This window comes from Saimiri boliviensis, chromosome 9 (genome assembly GCF_048565385.1).
Source record: "Saimiri boliviensis isolate mSaiBol1 chromosome 9, mSaiBol1.pri, whole genome shotgun sequence".
Lineage (NCBI taxonomy): Eukaryota > Metazoa > Chordata > Mammalia > Primates > Cebidae > Saimiri > Saimiri boliviensis.
In genome coordinates this window covers 120,185,949-120,208,776 of record NC_133457.1, presented here as the reverse complement: position 1 = coordinate 120,208,776, position 22,828 = coordinate 120,185,949, and the positions used below count along the sequence as shown (strand labels likewise).

General features: G+C 46.3%; 1 non-coding gene and 1 pseudogene across 1 annotated transcript; one reads left to right on the top strand and one right to left on the bottom strand.

The window, feature by feature from the left end:
• Positions 1 to 1,712: 1,712 nt before the first annotated feature.
• LOC101033401 (large ribosomal subunit protein uL30-like 1 pseudogene) lies at positions 1,713 to 2,473 on the bottom strand (annotated as a pseudogene).
• Positions 2,474 to 20,571: 18,098 nt separating this feature from the next.
• LOC120367955 (U6 spliceosomal RNA) lies at positions 20,572 to 20,678 on the top strand. The gene has a single exon (XR_005582195.1). It is a non-coding gene; the product is annotated as a U6 spliceosomal RNA (small nuclear RNA).
• Positions 20,679 to 22,828: the final 2,150 nt, after the last annotated feature.

Below are 22,828 nucleotides of genomic sequence, written 5' to 3'. Positions count from 1 at the left end.
GACACTCCCCCCGGTAAATTGTCCACATCGAATGCCGTCTTGGCGTCTGCTTCTAGAGGGCCTGTATTGATATAACCCCCTGGGCCAGGTGTCGGGGATTCAGCCAAGAAGTGGATTCTGATTCAGTGCCGGCCTTCCCTGATCCACAAAACCAGGATGAAGAACCCTCCCTCGCAATGCCTCAGCACGTCATATCTAAACAACCCTGAAATCCTGCCAGGTTCCAGGTAGTGCGCCAATGACTGCGGGTATGTCATCCCCATCACCTTCACGTTACCCCTGGGATGGATGTGCAGTGTAGTGCCCACACTGTAGATGAGGCCCCAGACTCAGAGAGGGCAGTAATTGCCCAAGTTTACAAGTGAGGGAGCAAGTGGGTGATGGAGTCAGGATTTTTAACTCCAAAGGTGTCTTACACCAAAGCCTGTGGGATCACTTCATTCTCCTACACTCGACAAAGACTACTATATCCACTTGGGGTCTTTGGCTAGCTTAAGCAAAAGGATATTTGCTGGCAGAGGTGATCACAGGAGTGAACCAGGCCTAGAGCCAAGAGGAACTGAACCACTGCCCTGGAGTGAACCAACGGGTGCACCTGAGCGGGCAGAGGGAGGCTGCGGGTTAGGAAGTCCCTCAGTCCACGGTGGGAGGCAGGCACCCAGACATGCCCTCTCCAGGAAATGCTGTTTGAAAAAGAAAATCAATGTTATGCCTCCAAAACAACCAACATCAATTCCAAAGACCAAAAGTGGAATCCCTTCAGGCGTCCCTGCGTGGCATCCACGACGAGGTCCCTAAGGCTGTCCCCACGTGGAAGTCTCAACCTCCACACCTGGCGCAGTGCCCAGGAGTTAGTAAGTGCTCAGTAAATGTTAGATGAATGGATGGATGGTCCCTAAATCTCTTTTAAAAGGAGAGGAAGAAGACTTAATAATTAATTCATTGAATGCCTTCGGTTAGGGGGATAATGAAATGGGCCTATGTGATCCATTAGAGATTGTAATAAACACATAACTAGAACAGAATGTGACACGCTCCCACAAAATTTGCAAAGGGCTTTGAAATGTACAGGAAGGAGTGACTGATTTTATCCTGAGGTGAGATTATGGTCAGGGGCAGTTTCACAGAAGACATGGACAGAGAGAAATGTGAACAGGGGATGGGAGATGTGAACTGGGTTTTGAGGCGTGTGTAGGTGTTTGACTTTGGCTTAGCATTCTGCTGTGGGACAGTATCAGTTTCCTATTGCTGCTATAACAATTACCACAAATGTGATTGTTTAAAATCATACAAATTTTTTTTCATTGATAAAAATTTATTGCAGTTTGGCACCTAGAGTAAATTCAACAGGAATAAAATGTAACTTCAAAAAGAGTTAAGATTTCTTCAGCAAAATAGGTGATTCACATCTTCAAGTCCTTTTTGCAATCAGTTATTAATATTCTTTCCTCATTTCCATCTAAATGACTACAGCAATACAGTTTTTAGTTACTTGACATTTTTAATCCTATAACTACTAGGCTATGCATAACCCCACGTCCTAATCAGATATTCATTACTCCCAGGTCTCCAATTACTTGTACCCGCCTCCATTTTCCTCCCAATCTCAAGGTTACTCTTAATAACCAGTAAATGCAAAAAGAACTTTTAAAGTGGTAAGGCATGGCCCACCCACAGTCCAAGAGCAGTTCTCAGCCCTGCCTCACCTGGTTCTAGTTCAGCTGGCAGATGAGCTGATTGATGCGTTCACCGCGATAGCCAGGTGTGCCCATCTCTTTGAGGAAGCCGACTCTATTTTTGGTAGCATGACGGGCCACTGAGAGGTGGAAAGGGCGCAAGAACCATGAGATCTCCTGGAAGTGCTTCCCCGGGGAGGCGATTTCATGAATGAGGTCTTCCAAGCAAATGACACCAAACTTTCCCAGGTGCTCTTCAATCACAGTGTTGTCTGTCAGAGGGACGGTCTTATTCTCGACCCTGGCTTGTCCACGTTCCAAAATGAGTTCCCAGGCAGACTTCAGATTTGGAAATCCCCAGGTCACATAAGGTTCCTTATACGCAGCATTTTTAGGTTCTGGGGAGTGACTTTTACAAAAACACCACTAAAAATTTTCTTTAGGCGAAGTCTTGCAATGGTTCTCTGCACCAGTAAACTCACACCATCAATCCTTTCGATGCGTACAACAAAGGCCAAAGAATGTTTATCTGGCAATTCCAAGGCGTGAGGCTTCACTTCCAGTCATCTGACACGCACCTTGTCACGTGTCTGCCACCAGGAATCATGCAGGAATGATTCCAATCGCTTAAACCCGGGCCCTTTTCCTTTCCTCTGCTCCTTCTTTGACAAAAGTGCCTGCTTTGCCTGAGTGGCTCTGAGGGCTTGATAAGCCTTCCTCTTTTTCAGGAGATTTTCTGGAACCAAAGGGATTTTTCTTTGCTCTTGCTCCGCCATCTTTCCGGTGTAGCAGCTACTCCATACAAATATTTTTTGGTTAGTTTTTTAAGATGGGGTTTTGCTCTGTCACCCAAGTTGGAGTGCAGGGGCATGATCATAGCTTATTGTAGCCTAGAACTCCCAAGCTCAAGTGATCCTCCCACCTGAGCCTCCCAAGTAACAGGGACCATAGGCACACACCACTATGCCCAGCTAATTTTTAATTTTTTGTAGAGATGGAGCCTCACTGTCTTGCCCAGACGGGTTTCAAAATCCTGAGCTCAAGCGATCCACCCACTTCAACCTCCTAACTCATGTGAGTCACCACACCCAGCCTACAAAAGTATTATTTTAATTCTGGAGGTAAGAAGTTTTCAATGGATCACACTGAGCTAAAAGCAAGGTGTCAGCAGGTCTGCATTTCTTCAGGAGGCTCAAGAGGAGAATCCACTGCGTTGCATTATTCAGCTTCTAGAGGCCAGCCACATTCTTTGGCTTGTGGCCCCAGCCTCCATGTTCAACGTCAGCAGTGCAGCACCTTCACATGTCTCCCTGACTCCACTTTCTACTTCTTTCTTTACATCTTCTCTAACTCGGACCTCCTGCCTCCCTCTTTCCCTTATAAAGGTCCTTGTGATGACATTGGGCCACCAGGATAATCGGATAATCTCTCTACCTCAGGATCCTTCAATTCTATCACATCTGCATTTTACCATGTCAAGGCAATCTACTCATGGATTATGGGGACATCTTTGGGGCCATGATTCTGCCACCACAGTGACTATAATTTTTATTTATATATATATATATATATATATATACACATACATATATATATATTCATTGTCTTTTAGGAAGACTTTATGTTGCTTCCAATTTTTCCCTATTTGATGAGGAGTTTCTTCCTTCCAGCCCTTTCTCTGGGTGCCGAGAGTGATGATATGTGCAAGGGATGGCCAATGACCCCACAGTGCCAGTGGACAACCCTGCTCCTGTCTGCATTCATTTTTGGCTGCTCCACTCACAGAAGGGGCAGCCCTGGCCAGGTGTAGTGGCTCATGCCTGTAATCCCAGAACTTTGGGAGGCCAAGGCGGGTGGATCACTTGAGGTCAGGAGCTCGAGACCAGCCTGGACAACATGGCAAAATCCCGTTTTTATTAAAATACAAAAATTAGCTGGGTATGGTGGCCAGTGCCTGTAATCCCAGTTCCTCAGGTGGCTGAGGTACAAGAATCGCTTGAATCCAGGAGGCGGAGGTTGCAGTGAGCTGGGATCGTACCACTATACTCCAGCCTGGGCTACAGAAAAAGACTCCATCTCAAAAAAAAAAAAAAAAAAAAAAAAAAAAAAAAAAAAAAAAAAAAAACAAGAAGAAGAAAAGAAGAAGAAAGAAGAAGAAGAAGGAAAAAAAGAAAAAGAAGACGGAGAAGTAGAAGGGAGAAGGAGGAAGGGGAGGGGGAGGGGAGGGGACAGAGAGAGAGGGAGGGAGGGGGAGGAGGAGGGGACAGAGAGCAGGGGAAGGGGGAGGGAGAAGCGGGGGGAGGAGGAGGCGGCGGCCAATTGGGCAGGATGAGCACAGGACCAAAAGGGAGCCAACCCACTGACTGACAGGGCTCAACCCACTGGCAGGGCTCAACCCACTGACAGGGCTCAACCCACTGACAGGGCCCATCCAATTAGGTTCCTTCCTCCAACAACTGAACAGATCAGGTTAATGATGGAAGAAGAAGGGGAAGGAGCAGAGAGAGAGGAGAGAGCCCACAGGGTCCCAGAGACCGCCCAGTTTCTGTACCATCTGGGCCCATCCTTCCTGCCTTGAGCTCCACGGGATTTTGCTAGCTTCTTTCAGGAGGCCCTCTTCATACTTTAGCCGCCTACGTAGGTTCTGCTCCTTGCAATTCAGAGACTTCACTGGAACAGGGAGGAATTAAAAGTGACCCAGGGCCTCTGTGAGAGGCAGGGTTTCCCAAGGGAAGAGGCTCTGAGGGGAAGCCAGCTCGTCCAGGGGAACCACAAACAGCAAACATGCAAAAGACCGCCAACCTCACGAGAAGTTGGGACAGGCAAAGGAAAACAGAGAGGCATCGTTTGTGGTGAAGCAAGTTCAGACATGAGTGCAGAGGAAATGGGAGCTCCCCTACTGCTGGTAGGGGCATACATTTGGGAATATCTTTTCATATTTAAGACACATATTCTCCATCACCCGGTTCTTCTCCTTCTCTTTATCTAATCTGGAGGCAAACTTGCACAAACACTCAAAGAGGGAAGTACCAGGATGATCGTGGCAAAACACAAACCAGCTAAACGTCCTTCAGCAGCAGAAAGGCTACAAAGGGGGACTTTTCCACACCTGGAAATAGGGTGGAAGGAAAAGGAGGAGATAGTGGTAATTATTATTATAAAAGAAGAATTAGTATTTATTGTGCCAAGTGTTTTCAGAACTTTGTCTCAATTGCTCTAATGAATCTATATAAAAACCCTAACAATAATAATAATAAAAAAAAACCTAGTAAGAAAACACTATTATTACTTCCACTTTATGGATGAGAAACTGTGGCTTAAAATACAAATTGCACAGTTAGCTAATGATTCTGAGGGTCAGCATTTTGGGCCAGGCTCAGCCTGGCAGTTCTTTCGCTGACCTTGCGGGGGGCTCCTCCAAGTGTCTGCAGTCATCTGCCATTTACCTACATGGCTCTGCTTCTGGGGCTTGCTGGCTATTGGCTAGGAAGCTGGAATCACTGGGCCATCTGTCTCTCATTACCCAGCAGGCTAGTCTTGGCTTCTGCACACTGGGGCCGTAGCAGGGATCCTGAGAACAACTCAGAAGGAAGCTCCATGCACACACTCTTCAAGCCTCTACTTAAGTCATGGCTGTTATCGTCCCGTTGGCCAAAGCAAGTCACGTGTTCCAGCCAGATGCACGGGGTGGATACCTCTTAAAAGTTCCTGCAAAGTCATGGCAAAGGGCACACACACAAGGGCGGGAAGAATCTGCAGCTGTTTTTGCAGTCACCTCACTTATGCAATCAAAAATCAATTCTTCCTTTAAAAAAAAAGTAAGCAGATTGTAAATAGATGATGGAGAACTTTTCAGGGTCAGGCTTTGGCTTCACCCTAACAGGTGGGAGATCTCTGGGCCATCTCCAGCCATGCTCCATTCACTGTGCTCATGCTGTCCCTTACTCTAAAATCCAGTCAAACCTTCAGCAGGAGCTGACATTGTTGAAAACTTCTTCCTTCTGTGACTTTTCCTGGTTTCCCTGCCACTTCTCCAGCCACTCCTTTTCTGTCTCCTTCACAGACTTATACCTTCCATCCAGGAGATACACAAATTTGTTTCCCCCACCCAAACCTCAAATCTGAACTCTATACATGTACATTCAACTACTTGATTGCCTTTTTCCGTCTCTATTTGGCTGCCTCAAGGGACTTTATCAGCTACTGGTACATAATAAAACATCCCTAAAAGCCAGCTATTTTGCTCATGGTTCTGAAGTTAGCAACTCAAGCTGGAATTCGCTGGATGGGTCTTGTGATCTTGGCTGACCTCATCCAAGGTCAGCTAGAGCCAGGAAACCTAGGATGGGCTCAGCTGGGATGGCTCATATTGATCCATACGGTCTCTCATCATTCAACAGGTGAGCATGAGCCTGTCCACTTAGAGACCCTGGAGGGCTCTAAGAGAGTGAGTGAAAGCTTGTAAGGACTCTTGAGACGGGTTTATAGCTAGCAGAGTGCCCCTTCTTCCACATCCTGTCGGCCAAACATGTCACAAGGCCAGCCCAGGAATATGGAACATGGTCTCTCCATTCAATGGAGAAACTACAAAGTCACATTGCAAAGGGGCATGAACACTAGGAGGCGAATAACTGGGGCCATTTGTGAAAGTCATCAACCAACCACAGACACCTCAAACTCAGTGGATTCAAAGCTGAACTCAAGACCTTCCCCCCAAATCTCCACCAATCCCAACATTCCACATCCCAATTAGTTTCACAGCAAGGAAGAAACACAGAAATTATGACCCCTCTCTCTTCCTCACACTCTAGACCAAATCCATCATCTCCAAAATACCCCTTACGTGTGTTTCCCTTTCTCCATCCGGCCCTTCAGTCCCCAAACAGAGACACAGACACAGCATCTCATCTGATAGCTTCAGCAACCTCCTAATAGATTGCCTTCACCCACGTTGCCCCCTCTTGTAAATTCTGTACTTTGTGTCATTTGCCATTGTTCTGAGGAACAAATTGAATTCTGGTGTGTTCCCTGATAAAGTCCTTTAGCAGCTCCAGTCCCCTCAGCATGGCTTCATGCCTGTGAGATTTGCCTCAGCCCATGCCAGGACCCTGGCTCTTCACAATCCACCCATGCAAGTCTGCTTTCAATTTCTCAGACTCATGCAGTGGATTCAGTCGTGTTCCCAGAAAGATATATCCAAGTCTTAACTCCCCCGTACTTATCAATGAGACAATATTTGGGAAAAGGGTCATGGCAGGTGCCATTAAGTTAAAGACCTCCATATGAGATCATCCCGGAATTAGGGTGGGCCCTAAGTCCAATGACTTGTGTCTTTTTAAGAGGAAGAAGAGGGAGGTGTAGAGACACAGGAACACAGGGGAGAAGGCTGTGTGAAGAAGGGAGCAGAGACTGGAATAAGTCATCCTCAAGCCACGGAATGCCAAGGGTTGCCGACAGCCATCAGAAGCTGGAGGAGGCAAGGAAGGACCTTTCCCCTAAAGCCTCCCCCCGGAACACGGTTCTGCGGACACCTGGATCTCAGACTTCTGGCCTGCAGCACTGTGAGAGAATCCATTTCTGTTGTTTTAAGCCACCAAGTTCATGGGAATTTGTTGAAACAGACAAGGAAATCACTGCAGCCTGTCAAGCCTCTGCCCCGGGTCTTCCCGTGGCCTGAAATGCTTCTTCTGGGCCCCCTCACCTGTCTGCCCGTTTTCTTTCCTACATGAGCTCATTTCATTGCAGCTTCAGGGAAGGCTCTTCTAATTTACCCAGGAAGAGTCCCTTTCATAATTTCTCTAGCACCGCTTCTCCTCTTTCCCCCAGCTTTATTAAGGCATAAGCAACAAAGAAAAAATTCTATTTCATTTCTTCTCTTTCACAAGGCTTGGGTGAGTTGCAATTTTTCATGTATCTATATCTGCAATTAATGCCTTTGTCTGTCTCCCAAGCTGGACTGCAGCCCCCAAGAGGGCAAGGATGGCAGCAACGTTCTGTTCTCCTCTGAACTTTCAGCACCAGCCCACGATGGGTACTCAATATATATGCGTGAAGCCAATGCTTGATGTCACTCACATTTTTCCATTGTACGTAAAATGATCAATCACAAGGTGAAATAACTGAATCAATTAATAAAAAGAAATAAGAAAACCTAAAAGTGTCACCTGACAGGAAGGAGCCAGAGGTCAGGTGAGTGGGGATTAGCCCTCCGTCTTGTGGATTCTCAATCCTCCGAAGACACAGGGTGACGTAACGGAGGCAGCTTCCTTTCCATGCAGTATCTCAGAACTGATCTGCATACAAGCTTCCTCTCTTTATCAATGCTGTGGCCGACAGAGGTGCCATTGAAACTCCGATGGGCCTGTTCCAGAAACCTGGGCAGCATAGAAAGCTTGCCAGAGCAAGGCCTGGCCACTGCTGGGGAAGCACATGATTAAAGGAGGCTCGTGTCCGTCCTTCCCTGGGAGTCAGAGGAGGTCCTGGGCCAGCCACGGTCATGGTCCCTCAATGCTCCAGGAAGAATTACTTGGCAGGAGTTAGTATAAACAACAAATAGTTATCGAGTCCCTACTGGGTGCCAGGCACAATGCTAGCGGCTAGAGCAGGCGTCCCCAAATTTTTTACACAGGGGTCCAGTTCACTGTCCCTTAGACCGTTGGAGAGCCGCCACATACTATGCTCCTCTCACTGACCACCAGTGAAAGAGGTGCCCCTTCCTAAAGTGCGGTGGGGGGCCAGATAAATGGCCTCAGGGGGCCGCATGTGGCCCGCGGGCCATAGTTTGGGGACGCCTGGGCTAGAGAAACAGGAGTGAACTCACAAACTAAACTCCCAGCCCCAAGAAGAAACAGATGTCTATTAATCAATTATACAAGTAAATTAATAAACTACAGGTTGTAGACCGGGCACGGTGGCTCACACCTGTAATCCCAGCACTTTGGGAGGCTAAAGCAGGTGGATCACTTGAGGTCAGCAGTTCGAGACTAGCCTGGCCAACATAATGAAACCCCGTCCCTACTAAAAATACAAAAATTAGCTAGGTGGTGTAGTGCTAGTGCACGCTTTTAATCTCAGCTACTCGGGAGGCTGAGACACTTGAGAATCTCTTGAACCTGGGAGATGGAGATTGCAGTAAGCTGAGATTGCACCACTGCACTCCAGCCTGGGCAGCAGAGCGAGACTTCATCTCAAAAAAAAATTGAAAAAAAAATTGACCGGAGAGAGATCCAAGTTGGCTGATCACTAGCAGCTCGGGATTGTAGCTCCCAGTGAAAACGCAAAGAACGAGAGGACGCCACACCTTCACATGAATTCTTGTTGCTCACGCACCAGGAGATTCCCAGCGGAGGAGCCCCACGGGTCACCAGCGCGACTCTTGAGACCGACGAGGCGGTTTTGCCGGCGCCTCGGAGCGTCGGTTCTTGAGGCAGAGTCAGAAAAGCACCATCAATCTTAACGCCGCTGATTTGGTCGGCGCAGTGGGTTGCTCAGATTTCGGCGCTGAGAATCTGTAAGTTGGACGTGCACTCAGAAACCCAGTTACAAAGACGGTAATTATAAAGACCACAGATGGATAAATTTATAACGAAGGGAAGAAAACAGCCAAAAAAGGCTGAGAATACCCAAGATCAGAACGCCTCTCCCTCAGCAGGGGAACCCAGTTCCTCATCAGCAACGAAACAAGGCTTGATGGAGAACGAGTGTGTTCCAATTACAGAAGCAGGCTTCAAAATGTGGATAATAAGAAACTTCGGTGAATTAAAAGAACTTGTTCTAATACAATCTAAAGAAACTAAGAACTTTGGAAAAAGGTTTGACGAAATGTCAACAAGAATACAAAATTTAGAGAGGAAAATAAGTGAATTGATGGAGCTGAAAAACACAATACAAGAACTACGTGAAGTATGCACAAGTTTTAACAGCCGAATTGATCAAGCAGAAGAAAGGATATCAGAGGTTGAAGACCAACTCAATGAAATAAAACTAGAAGACAAGATTAGAGAAAAAAGGATAAAAAGGAAGGAGCAAAGTCTCCAAGAAATATGGGACTATGTGAAAAGACCTAATCTACGCTTGATAGGTGTACCTGAATGTGACAAAGAGAATGAATCCAAGCTGGAAAATACGCTTCAGGACATTATTCAGGAAAATTTTCCCAACCTAGTAAGGCGGGATAATATTCAACTCCAGGTAATACAGAGAACACCACAGAGATATTCCTCAAGAAGAGCGACCCCAAGGCACATAATCGTCAGATTCACCAGGGTTGAAATGAAGGAGAAAATACTAAGGGCAGCCAGAGAGAAAGGTCAGGTAACCCACAAAGGGAAGCCTATCAGACTGACAGCAGATCTCTCAGCAGAAACCCTACAAGCCAGAAGAGAGTGGGGGCCAATATTCAACATCCTTAAAGAAAAGAACTTTCAACCAAGAATTTCACATCCAGCCAAACTAAGCTTCATAAGTGAAGGAAAAATAAAGTTTTTTGTGAACAAGCAAGCACTCAGAGAATTCATCACCACCAGGCCTGCTTTACAAGAGCTTCTGAAAGAACCACCACACATAGAAAGGAACAACCAGTATCAACCTTTCTAAAAAATACCAAAAAGTAAAGAATATCAATATAACAAAGAATTTACATCAACTAATGGGCAAAATAGCCAGCTAATATTAAATGGCAGTATTAAACTCACATATATCATTATTAATTCTAAATTTAAATTGACTAAATTCCCCAATTCAAAGACAGACAGGCAATTTGAACAAAAAACTAAAACCCATGGGTATGCTGCGACCAGACCCATCTCACATTCAAGGATACACAAAGACTCAAAACAAGGGATGGAGAAAGATTTATCAACTAAACAGAGCAAAAATAAATAAATAAAAAGCAGAAGTTACAATTTTTGCCTCTGATCAAATAGTCTTTAAAGCAACAAAGATCAAAAGAAGCAAAAAAGGACATTATATAATGATAAAAGAATCAACGCAACAACAAGAGGAGTTAAAGATCCTAAATATATGCACACCCAATACAGGAATACCCAGACATACAAGACTTATAAAGAGACTTAGACTCCCACACAATAATAGCGGGAGACTTCAACATTAATATTAGACAGATCAATGAGACAGAAAATTAACAACGATATCCAGGACTTGAACTCAGATCTGGAACAAGTAAACGTAATTAACATTTATAGAACTCTCCACTTTAAATACACAAAATATACACTCTTATCAGTACCACATCATATCAACTTAGAAGTTTAAACGAAATGTTGGTTGGCTCCTTGTTTGTTATTCTCTTCCCTCATTTTCTTTCATGTCTCCATGATTAAGCACAATGACAGGCATACCCATATTTAGACTGCATTCTGGCCTGGGCAATAAAGCAATACCCCCATCCTCTCTCCCTCTTCCTCTTTCTCTTTCTTCCTCTTCTTCATTCTTTTTCTTATTATTCTTTTTTTCATTCTAAAAAAAATTGAAAAAAATTAAACTATAGGTTGTGATAAGGGTATGACATACAAGTACTATCTATCAGGAGAGTATGCAGGATTATCGGACCTGGTTTAGGAAATCAGAAGAGACTTCCTGGAGGAAGTGACATTTAAGGCAATACTTAATAGATGGCCAGTCCCAACCCCATTCTCCTTTACTCATTCCTTCTACCAAGGCTGCAAGAATTAAACACTTTCACAGCAGCTCGGGTTGCCATGGAAAATTTAACTAATGAGATCCAAGCTGAAGTCAGCTGGCTTCACTATCCTTCTTCCTGCCTTAAATGGGCATGAGACAGCTGGAGCTGAGGCAGCCGTCTTGTGACCCTGCCGGAAACACAAAGAGAATCCCAGAGATAGCAGCCCCAAGTCACAGAACCAATACTAGAAAACCAGCTGCCTCCAGATTTTTTTGTTATGGGAGACAAATATGTCTGTTTTCGTTTAAACCACTATAATTTTAGCCAAAAGCATTTCTAAGTGAAACAGGTCTCAAAGATGAGTAAGCGTTAACCAAGCAAAGAGTGGCAGGAAGAGTGTTCCAAAGAGAGGAAACAGGCCGGGCGCCGGGGCTCACACCTGTAACCCCAGCATTTTGGGAGGCCAAGGCAGGGGCATCACTTGAGGCCAGGAGTTCAAGACTAGCCTGGCCAATGTGGTGAAACCCCAACTCTACTAAAAATACAAAAATTAGCCGGGTGTGGTGGCATGTGCTTGTAATCCCAGCTACTCGGGAGGATGAGGCAGAAGAATCGCTTGAACCTGGGAGGTGAAAGCTGCAGTGAGCCAAGATCATGCCTTTGCACTCCAGCCTCGGTGACAAAGCGAGACTCAATCTCAAAAAAGAGAGAGAGCGAGAGAGAGAGAGGAAACAGAAAATGCAAAGGCCCTGGAGTGGAAAAACCTAGTGGGGACCCAAGAGAAGGTCAGTGTGTGGTTGAAGCTTAAAGGAGGAGGGGGACGGCATGGGCCATGAGGCTGGAGATGAAGCTGGAGAAATTAGAAGAGCTTATAGAAGACCGTGAATGGTGGGTCATTATCCAAGTGCACCATGGAGGGCTAGAAGAGATTTAGGCAAAGGAGTGACAGATCAGGTTTTATTTCCAGAAAACATCTCAGCAGGTTCTGGGGAATAGACGGAAGATGTCAAGGGTGGGAGTTGCAGTGATAACCATAGCTGAGGGAGGGAAGTGGGGGTGGCAGGAGAGGTGGTAGAAATGGACAGAGAGATAGATCCTTCCAACCAGAGGTTCCCAGCAGGGCCTGTGCGGCCCTTGACATTTGGCAACATCTGGAGACAATTTTGGTAGTCACACTTTAGGGGAGGGTGCCGCTGGCATCTTGTGGGTTGAGGCTGAGGGTTCTCCTACAATGTACATGAGATGTTCCCATCACACCCCAGCAGAGAGTCATCTGGCCCCAAATGTCCAGAGTGCTGAGGTCATGGGCATGGTCCCTCAGTGCTCCGGGAAGAATTAATATGTTTACATTGTAGAAGGAAACTGGACACATGTTGGAAAGATGGGAAGCTAGAGAGAAAAGACCCGAAACCGGGGCCAGTTAGGAGATGGTGACTCTAATCCCAGCAAGAATCAGCGTGGGGCTCAAACCACAAGCTGAGGTCGGTAGGGCTGGACTGCCCTCCCCGAGGCTGAGAATGCAGATTCCCAGTCGGAAAGCACCCACAACTGGGCTTGCTGAGGGTAGAACACAGGTGGGAATGATCTAGGCCACAGCAGTGTGTCTGCCCAGCCCCTGTCCTTACAGAGGAGGGTCCCAACTGCCATTCTTGTTGTCCATGTCCCCACCCTGGCCAAAGCAGACTGAACAAGGGGTGGACAACAGACTCAAAAGGAACAATCGGCTCTCTTTCCCATGGACTGGAGCTGACCCCTTCTTCCAGTCATGACCCCTGATCGTGCTCTGGGCAACTTCCAGCCCACCGAGAGTGTCAGTTACGATGTCCTTCCTCTCCAAGGCATGGGCACTGGCCCCAAGCTCAGCCAGGCTCTCTCCTTGGAACTTGAATTTTGAGCAGCCCCAGAACCGATGGGAAATGCTGATTTTCATCCCACCGGAGGTGCCCTGCAGGACCGTTCTTCGGGTCTGCTCTCTAGAGCCTGGGCTCCCTCTGGAACTCTCTTTGGAGTTTCTGTTTTCAGTTGGAGTTAGAGGCTACTACAAGTTCTCTTAATAAATTTCATTTTCGGTCAGGCATGGTGGCTTATGCCTGTAATCCCAGCACTTTGGGAGGCCAAGGCGGGCAGATCAGGAGTTTAAAATCAGGAGTTTGAGACCAACCTGGCCAACATGGTGAACGTCTCTACTAAAAATATAAAAATTAGCTGGGCGTGGTGGCGGGCATCCAGCTACTCAGGAAGCTGAGGCAGGAGAGTCACTTGAAGCAGGAGGCGGAGGTTGCAGTGAGCTGAGATCATGCCACTGCACTCCAGCCTGAGCAACCGAGCGAGTCTCTGTCATTAAAAAAAAAAAAAAAAAAAAAAAAAAAAAAAAAAAAAAATCCCAGCTACTCAGGAGGCTGAGGCAGGAGAATTGCCTGAACCCAGGAGGTGGAGGTTGCGGTGAGCCGAGATCGCGCCATTGCACTCCAGCCTGGGTAACAAGACCAAAACTCCGCCCCCCCCAAAAAAATAGTGTGTTGGTTTCCTATTGGTACAGGAACAAATTATTACAAACCTTTGTGGCTCAAAACAACACAAACGTCTTATCCTACAGTTCTGGAGGTTTGAAGGCCAAAACCAACCTCACCAGACTCAAACATCAGTAGGGCTGCATTCTTGCTGAAAACGGTCGGGAGAATCTGTTTTCTTGCCTCTTCTGGCTTCCAAAGGCTGCCTGCTTTCCCTGGCTCCTGGCTCCTTCCTTGAACAAGCCAACCTCTTGCTTCCAGCAGCACATCTACTCCGGACTCTGACCTTCCTGCCTGCCTTTCACAAGGACCGTTGTCATTACACGGGCCCACCTTAATAATCCAAGACAATCTCCTCATCTCAAAATCCTTCACTCAACCATATCAGCAAAGCCCCTTTTACCAAGTAAGGGAACATTCACAGGTTCTAGGAAGGACAGCACAGACATCTTTGGTGCGGGGGGAGGCATTATTCAGCTTAGAAGAGTCGGTTTCTGTTGCTTGCAACTAAAGAGTTCTGATCGATACGGCAAAAGTCACAAACCCAAACCCAAACTCTAAAGATATTGCATTTTGGCTGAATGCAGTGGCTCACACCTGTAATCCTGGCACTTTGAGAGGCTGAGATGGGTGGCTTGCTTGAGCTCAGGAATTTGAGACCAGCCTGGGCACCATGGTAAAACCCTGTCTCTACAAAAAAAATATGAAAATTAGCTGAGCATGCTGGTTCACACCTGTGGTCCCAGCTACTCAACAGGGTGAGGTGAGAGAATCACTTGAGCCCAGGTGGCAAAGGCTGCAGTGAACCATGATCACGCCACTGCCCTCCTGCCTGGGCAACAGAGCGAGACTCTTTCTCAAAAAAAAAAAAATGCATATATATATATATATATATATCTATATATATATATATAGATATATATTTCACCAGAATCTGTCTGCACAGAAAGCTCCGGGTGTGGGAGAGATGAGCCCAACCCCAGGCTGTGGTGGACAGTGGCGGTATATATAGAGAGATATAGATAAAATATTGTATATATGTGTGTATGTATTGCATTTTATTTTTTCTTTGAGTTAGCCTCAGGAATAGCTTGAACCCCACAGTTCACTGAAGCCCTGGGGCTCATTTCTGTTTCCCTGCCTCGTTGTTTAAGTTCCCTGCCTGGCGCTTGAGGGCACAGTGCTTGCCATCCTCTAGCAGGTGTGTAGCTATGGGTTCCAAAGATGGGCCCCACCTCGCTACCCACCCCAGTGCTTTAGGACATGGCAGAGGGATCAGTGCCTCTCCTGGAAGCTCCAGCCAGACCCTCAGCTGAACTTTTTATGGAAAGCTGTATCTGGATGGGAGGATGAATGAACAGGTGAAAGGAGGAGAAGGGGAGGGGAGGGGAGGGGAGGGGAGGGGAGGGAAGAAGGATAGATGCATGGATGGGTGGACAGATGGATAGAGGAGGATGGATAATGGGATGGGTGGATGGATGGATGGATGGATGGATGGATGGATGAATAGAAAGAACAGATTATCCAGTATTTACCAGGATGAGGCCCCAGAAATAGCAAAGATATGGAAGAAAAAGCAAATACAATGTGTTTACGTTATCGGCAGGAATAAAAGGAGGTGGCAGCTTTGCTGGTTTGGTCTGTGTTTGAAATAAAAATATTCCTGGAAACGAACCTCCAGGCAGTTTTGTTTCTGCAAAACAAACAGGCTTCTAACCTCATTACAAAGATCGGCCATGTCACCCAGTCTCAGCGTCCGTTCGGCAGATCTGGTCCAATGAACCAAGAACCCAGACAGGAGAGCAGCAGTGGGAAGAGGACAGAACTAAATCCTCTCAAAACGCTATAAAAACCCTCCAAGTTCAGGGAGGAAAAGTAATCATCCTGTAATTGACTGTTCACTAATGGAATCTATTAATTTATAGCCACAAAAGAATCAGCTAATTTGTGGTTAATGGTGTTTAAAAGATAAACAACGTAGATTAAATCTATGGAGCCCAACCCGGGTTCACCAGAATCTGTCTGCACAGAAAGCTCTGGATGTGGGAGCGATGAGCTCAGTCCACAGACAGCTCAGGCTGCGGTGGACAGTGGCGGTCAGAGGTCTGCTGGGAGCAAGAGATTTAAGTGGAATAGGTAAGTCCCGTCCTCCAAGATACCAAATATAGTCACAGAGGAGGCTTGTTTACTCTCTGGGTCTCCTGTGAAACTGCGAGTCCTCTCCTCCCCGACACAACACCATCCCTGCTCTCCTCCCACGGGGACCCCCCCACCCCCGCAGCAGCTCCCTACCTGCCACATTCATTCCCACCTCTGGCCTTCCACTTCCTCCACTTGTAGCTGGACTGCCTTATTTTCTTTCTTTCCTGGGAAAAATAATCCAGATTATGCAGAGCTATCTTACTGAATGTCCCCGTGGGGAAGATGCCATACTATGCGTTTCACATAACCACATCTCAGGGATTCCTCGACATCCCCTGCAAGGCTGCTCCTAGCCTATTCTCAGCCCCATTTTACTGGTCAGAAAGCTGAGGGCTAGAAAGGTGAAGCAGCTGGCCCAAAGCGTCACTGTGCATGTGGGGTGGCTCTAAGATTTGAATCCACGTCTTTCTGCTTCCAGAATCCAAGGGCCAGACCAGCATTTCCCAAACCTTACTCATTCTTTTTTTTTTTTTTTTTTTGAGTTGGAGTCTCACTCTGTCACCAAGGCTGGAGTGCAGTGGCACTGTCTCGGTTCACTGCAACCTCTGCCTCCTGGACTCAAGTGAGTCTCCTGTCTCAGCCTCCCGAGTAGCTGGGATCATAGGCATGTGCCACCATACCTGGCTAACTTTTGCATTTTTAGTAGAGACAGGGTTTCACCATGTTGGTCAGGCTGGTCTTGAACTCCTGACCTCAAGTGATCTGCTGGCTTTGGCCTCGGCCTCTCAAAGTACTGGGATTACAGGCGTGAGCAACTGTGGCTGACCTTACTGATTGTCATAACAACATTTTTGCCATGCCTGCTACCACCTATATTTATAATATTTGTTCAAATGGACTCCTTCTCACTTTGATTTTTTGTTAATTTTAGCTACATCCTGAACAATGTCATCTAGGTCTGATAAGTTAATAACATGGTTGCTTCCAACGTAAGTTTGGAATCAGTACCTGACTACTAAAATAAGCACGTGCCTGTATCCTGCCTTATAATCTTATAAACCTCCGTGGTTCAAGAACTACACACATTTTAACCACACATCCCAAAAAACCACAATCACACGGCGTGTGTCCTGCTCACCACAGGCAGCATGCACTATCGAATTGTACCCTTCATCAACCCTTTCCTGATACGAGGCACCCTTGGAAAGGCATCCAGAGCCCTCCTCTTTCCTGAAGCCCTCTTTGACTCCTCTAGCCCAAAAGCGCCCCTCCCTTTGTGCACAGCTAGAAAATTCATGCCATGAGCAAGCCACAGAAAGACAGGATAAAAAACAGGATGTGGCTTTTTCTTCCAGAAGACCGGGAGATCTTGGGGGATTAAAAGAAAAAAAAAAAAAGAAAACAAAACAATGCCTATACCTTGAAGTCTAAGCTCTGGGAAACGGAGGTGGACGCACACAGCAGGCGCCCAATAAAGGCTGGAAATGATGGACAGTACAAACAGGAGACCGGGCAGCATTTCCACGGCTGGGTTGGGGCGGGCCTGAATCATCCTGCCTCCTTTGCTACCAAGGCTCCAAACTTCACCTGGGGACACTCCCTCTTGTCCCTCAGCCCGGGGCTCCAGGGCGGGCCTGGGACACAGTCTGGCCAGTCCATGCAGAATGCCCCCTGTCGCCATTGGTTCAGAAAGCGGCTCTGTTACCCAAACCTGGCAGAGGGAGCCAGGCCTGGCACTTTTGTTTAAACAGCTGGGGAAGGAGCTGCTCTGTTTCTTGCTGGCTTGCACCCGGGAGCCATGAGCCCGGAGACACTGTCACCTTCCCGCTCCCACAGGGAGCCTGGGAGTTAGAACCCCTGGGGAAGAGGCAGAGACATGAGAGAGTCCAGGGCTTGGCAATGTGATTTGACATCCTGGATCGAGACATTCCTGAAACTAAGATCTACCGTCGGATTTTTCAGCCAAACATTTTTTTCTTGGCATAAGACTTTTTGAATTGGGTTTTCTGTTACTTGGGACCAAAGTAACAGAAAGGGTTCCGTGGAGGAACCCTTGACTGGGAGTCAGGGAAGCAGACTCCATTGCATCTGGGGTCTGAACGACCCTGCGTGAGTCATTTCATCTCACATGAACCCTGCCTCAAAGAGGCCTTCCAGACCATTCTGTCAACAACAGCTTCCGTCTCTCCTGACCCCTCATTTCCTCGTTCAGCCCCATCATTCCACAATATCACATTCTATATCCATGGCCTTGTTTACCAGCACTCTGTCTTCCTCACTGCGGCATCCTTGGAACTCAGAATAAGGCCGGCATGCAGAGGCCTCCTGTAAATATTTGTTGCAGGATCGTGCCTCAGTTTCTCCAGCTGTAAAATGGGAGAGTGCTGTTGCATTATCTCTCAATATCCTTCCAACAGGGCTACATTTGCTTTCATTCTCTCACTGCTGCTACCCAGACCTCCAGGAACATGGCACAAGGTCTCACTCAAAGGCACTGGACTGCCTCCCAGAAAACCATCTTTCCCACAGAATAGAAGGTTTTATGATATCCCTCCATTCCTTGCTCTGCCTACACAAGCTCATTGACTAGGAAGTCCCCCTTGATGTCTAACCTAATATTTCATGCTGCAACCCGTCTATTATGAACATCTTTTCTGAGTCCTGGAGTTCAGCAGCTTGACTGTTGACTTCCAGACATTCCCAGCCAAGTAAGAACACAAAAGAACCAGTTTAAAGTGAAAAGAAACCCTTTGAGAAAAGAAAAACTGCTTTACCTGGGAGAGGCCCTCATTTGCTTCCCATGACCAGCTTCTGACTTGTCAGAAAGCTCTTTTCTTGTCTCCACACCTATGAACACAGCTCTTCCGGAGATGTGGGTACAAAAGATGAGAGTAAAATAAATAAACTATCTGTTTAATCATTCTTATCGTCAAAACAACGGCTGGGCCAAAATACCGAGGCTCTGATTCATCCCAACTGACGTCCCTTCTAGGCAGGAGGCAGGAGGCAGGAGGCAGGGAAGTAAGAATTTTTAAACCCGTTTTCCAGATGAACTCCAAGAAGACTGGGACCATCCAGAGCACCAACCCCAGGTAAGCAACAGAAGCAAAACCACTCTCTCTCTGCGATCAGGAACTGGTCTTCTCTTCATTTAAATAGGGCAGAATTCAATGGCCAGGTGTGGTGCCTCATGCCTGTAATCCCAGCACTTTGGAAGGCCAAGGCAGGTGGATCACTTGAGCTCAGGAGTTCGATACCAGCCTGGCCAACATGGTGAAATACCATCTCTACTTAAAAAAAAAAAATTAGCTGGGCATGGTAGCAGCACCTGTAATCCCACCTACTCAGGAGCCTGAGGCAGGAGAATCGCTTGAACAGGAAGACAGAGGTTGCAGTGAGCTGAGATCGCGCTACTGCACTCCAGCCTGGGTGACAGAGCAAGACTTCATTTCAAAAACAATAAATAAAAATTAAAATAGGCTGGGTGCAGTGGCTCATGCCTATAATCCCAACACTTTGGGAGGCAGAGGCAGGTGGACCACCTGAGGTCACCAGCCTGGCCAGCATGGTGAAACCCTGTCTCTACTAAAAATATAAAATTTAGCTGGGCGTGGTGGCGGGTGCCTGTAGTCCCAGCCATTTGGGAGGCTGAGGCAGAAGAATCACTTGAACATGGGAAGCAGAGGTTGCAATGAGCTGAGATCACACGACCACACACACTCCAGCCTGGGTGACAGGGAGACTTCGTCTAAAAAAAAAATGAAAATAAAAGTAAGTGGGGCAGAATTCTAAGGAAGATTCACATAGTACCTAGCATGCAGGTTTCATCATTTATTCACTCATTCATTCATTCATTCATTCAAGAGAATGAAAACCCTCAACTGAGCACTTTCCCTACGCCCCAAACTGGGTATCTTCCCAAGGCACCTTGCACCCTCCCGACCTTTCTGGAGAAGGAAAGTCAGGAATCATCTGTCATTGGCTGAGTCGAGAGGTTGAATGATGTTATCGTTGAAAATATTGTCCTAGCTTGTTCTTTGTCTTTTAATCTTATGTGTGGTGTTTCTTGACGTCCAGGGATTGTTAATGTTTATATAGTCAGATCTTTGTGCCTTTCCTTTGAGGACTCTGGCCTGAGATAACTAGAAAGGGCCCCACAGGGAGTGACGTTTAGGGCCATATTTACAGCCATGTCATGAGCAGTTAGGGATGCAAGGAGGTGATCCCGGATCATGCTTTTATTTTACAAATGAGGAAACTGAGGCTCCATGATAAGTAAGCAGCCCTGCTGGAGTCCGGGCTCTTTCTGCACATAACGAGTTGCTCACAGATGCCTTATAAAAATTAAGAATAGATAGAGGCTCTTGACCTCCTGGGCTGCATTTCGTAGTAATTGTCACAGCTTCTGTGAAGCCAGGGACAATCACATTCACCCTATAAATTCCATGTCAGCTGCTTTGCTCTGAATATGCATCCACTGTCCCACTGTGACTACAGGCACTCAAACCCATTCCCCGAAGGCCCTTCTAGGCTTATGAAGGCAGACACCACCAGGAAAACACGAAAAGGGTCAACATAAGCATTCAAAATTCCTGGGACCGTGCTCGACCCAGCTGCACATATAGTAAAATTGGAACGATACAGAGAAGACAAGCATGTCCCCTGCCCAAGAATGACGTGCAAATTTGAGAGACATTCCATATTTTTTAATAATAATAAAAAAATTCCTGGAACAGTGAACTCATGGAAGCGGAGGGTAGAATGGTGATTGCCAGGGGTTGGTCAAAGGATAAATATTTTCAGTTAGAGAGGAGTCAATTCAAGTGATCTGTTGTACTGCACAGTGACTATAGTTAATAACAAGATATTGTTTTTTTTTTTTTTTTTTTTTTTTTTTGCTCTTGTTGCCTAGGCAGAAGTGCAATGGCATGATCTCAGCTCACTGCAACCTCCACTTCCAGGGTTGAAGCAATTCTCCTGCCTCAGCTGGGATCACAGGCATGTGCCACCACGCCCAGCTAATTTTGTATTTTTAGTAGAAACGAGGTTTCTCCATGTTGGCCAGGCTGGTCTCGAACTCCCAACCGCAGGTGATCTGCCCACCATGGCCTCCCAAAGTGCTGGGATTATAGGCATGAGCTACCACGCCCAGCCTAATAACAAAATACTCTTGAAAATCAGTAAGAGAGTAGATTTTAAATATCCTTACCCTAAATAATGTTAAGTATGTGAGGGAATGCATACGCTAATTAGCCTGAATTAGCCACGCTACCAGGTATACATATTTCAAAACATCATGTTGTACACAATAAATATATGCAACCATGTTCATTATAATTAATTTTTAAAACGCTTGGACATAAAAAACCATCACTGATACAATTAAAAGACATAAAACAACAAGGAAAAATATTTCCAGTCTACATGACAAAGTATTTAGCCTCTTAAAATAGACAAAGCTCGTATCGAGGCATAAAAATGGCTAAAGAAAAATGACAGGCAAGTCACAGAAATGGAAATAAAAGTGGGCAATGCACGCTGGAGAAATGTTTAGATTCATGAGAAATCAATCAATGGAGGTGGAAATTGTAACGGCATCCCTTCGTGTGCCTTTCAGAGTAGCAATGTTTGAAAAGAACGGTGACCCTTGGTGTCAGCCAAGTGGGGAAATGCCGTGCTCACAACTGGGGGAAGGAAAGCGATCCCGCTGCTCTGAGTTCTAGAATACATGTTAAAATCCTCGAAAAAATCATTTTTTATTCCTAAGGAATTATTTTAAAACTAGGTATAAGGAAGGAAATGTAATTCCTCATCATTTACATGGGAAAAGCTGAAAGTGGCTTACAGGCTCAGCACTGAAATCTGTATTGGTGAAATATTCTACAATAAAGACTTCGCTGTCATAATATGAAGCCACGGAAGTGAATGATGCTTCATAAAAGATGATGACACTGCCGGGCGTGGTGGCTCACGCCTGTCATCCCAGCACTTTGGGAGGCCGAGGCGGGTGGATCACGAGGTCAAGAGATCGAGACCATCCTGGTCAACATGGTGAAACCCCGTCTCTACTAAAAATACAAAAAATTAGCTGGGCATGGTGGCGCGTGCCTATAATTCCAGCTACTCAGGAGGCTGAGGCAGGAGAATTGCCTGAACCCAGGAGGCGGAGGTTGCGATGAGCTGAGATTGCGCCATTGTACTCCAGCCTGGGTAACAAGAGCAAAACTCCGTCTCAAAAAAAAAAAAAAAAAAAAAAAGATGATGACAACAGCAGTTAAAAAAAAAAGAAAAAAAATCAGATTAATAAGCCAGGAGCTGTGGCTCATGCCTGCAATCACAGCACTTTGGGAGGCTGAGGTGGGAGGATTACTAGAAGCCAGGAGTTCAAGACCAGCCTGGCCAACATAGTGAAACCTCATCTCTACTGAAAATACAAAAATTAGCCAGGCATGGTGGCATGTGCCTGTAATCCCAGCTACTCGAGAGGCTGAGGCAGGAGAATCACTTGAACCCTGGAAGTGGAGGTTGCAGTGAGCCAAGACTGCACCACTGCACTCCAGCCTGAGCAACAAAGCCAGACTCCATCTAAAAGAAAAAACATTGGGTTACGAATCAGTATATATACATCATTCCATTTCTGAAACACACACACATACATGAATACAAGTCCACAGAAAACAATCTGGAGGAGAAATTCACTAAATTGTTAGCAGTGGTTTTCTTCAGGAGGTAGAATTATTTACATTTTTTTTCTCTGCATTGTCACTGATGTATACCAGGACTGAAGAAGATGAGGAGGGGCCGGGGAGAGAGACTCACATTCCCGTTGGCAATGTTATTTGTCATAAACTTTCTAG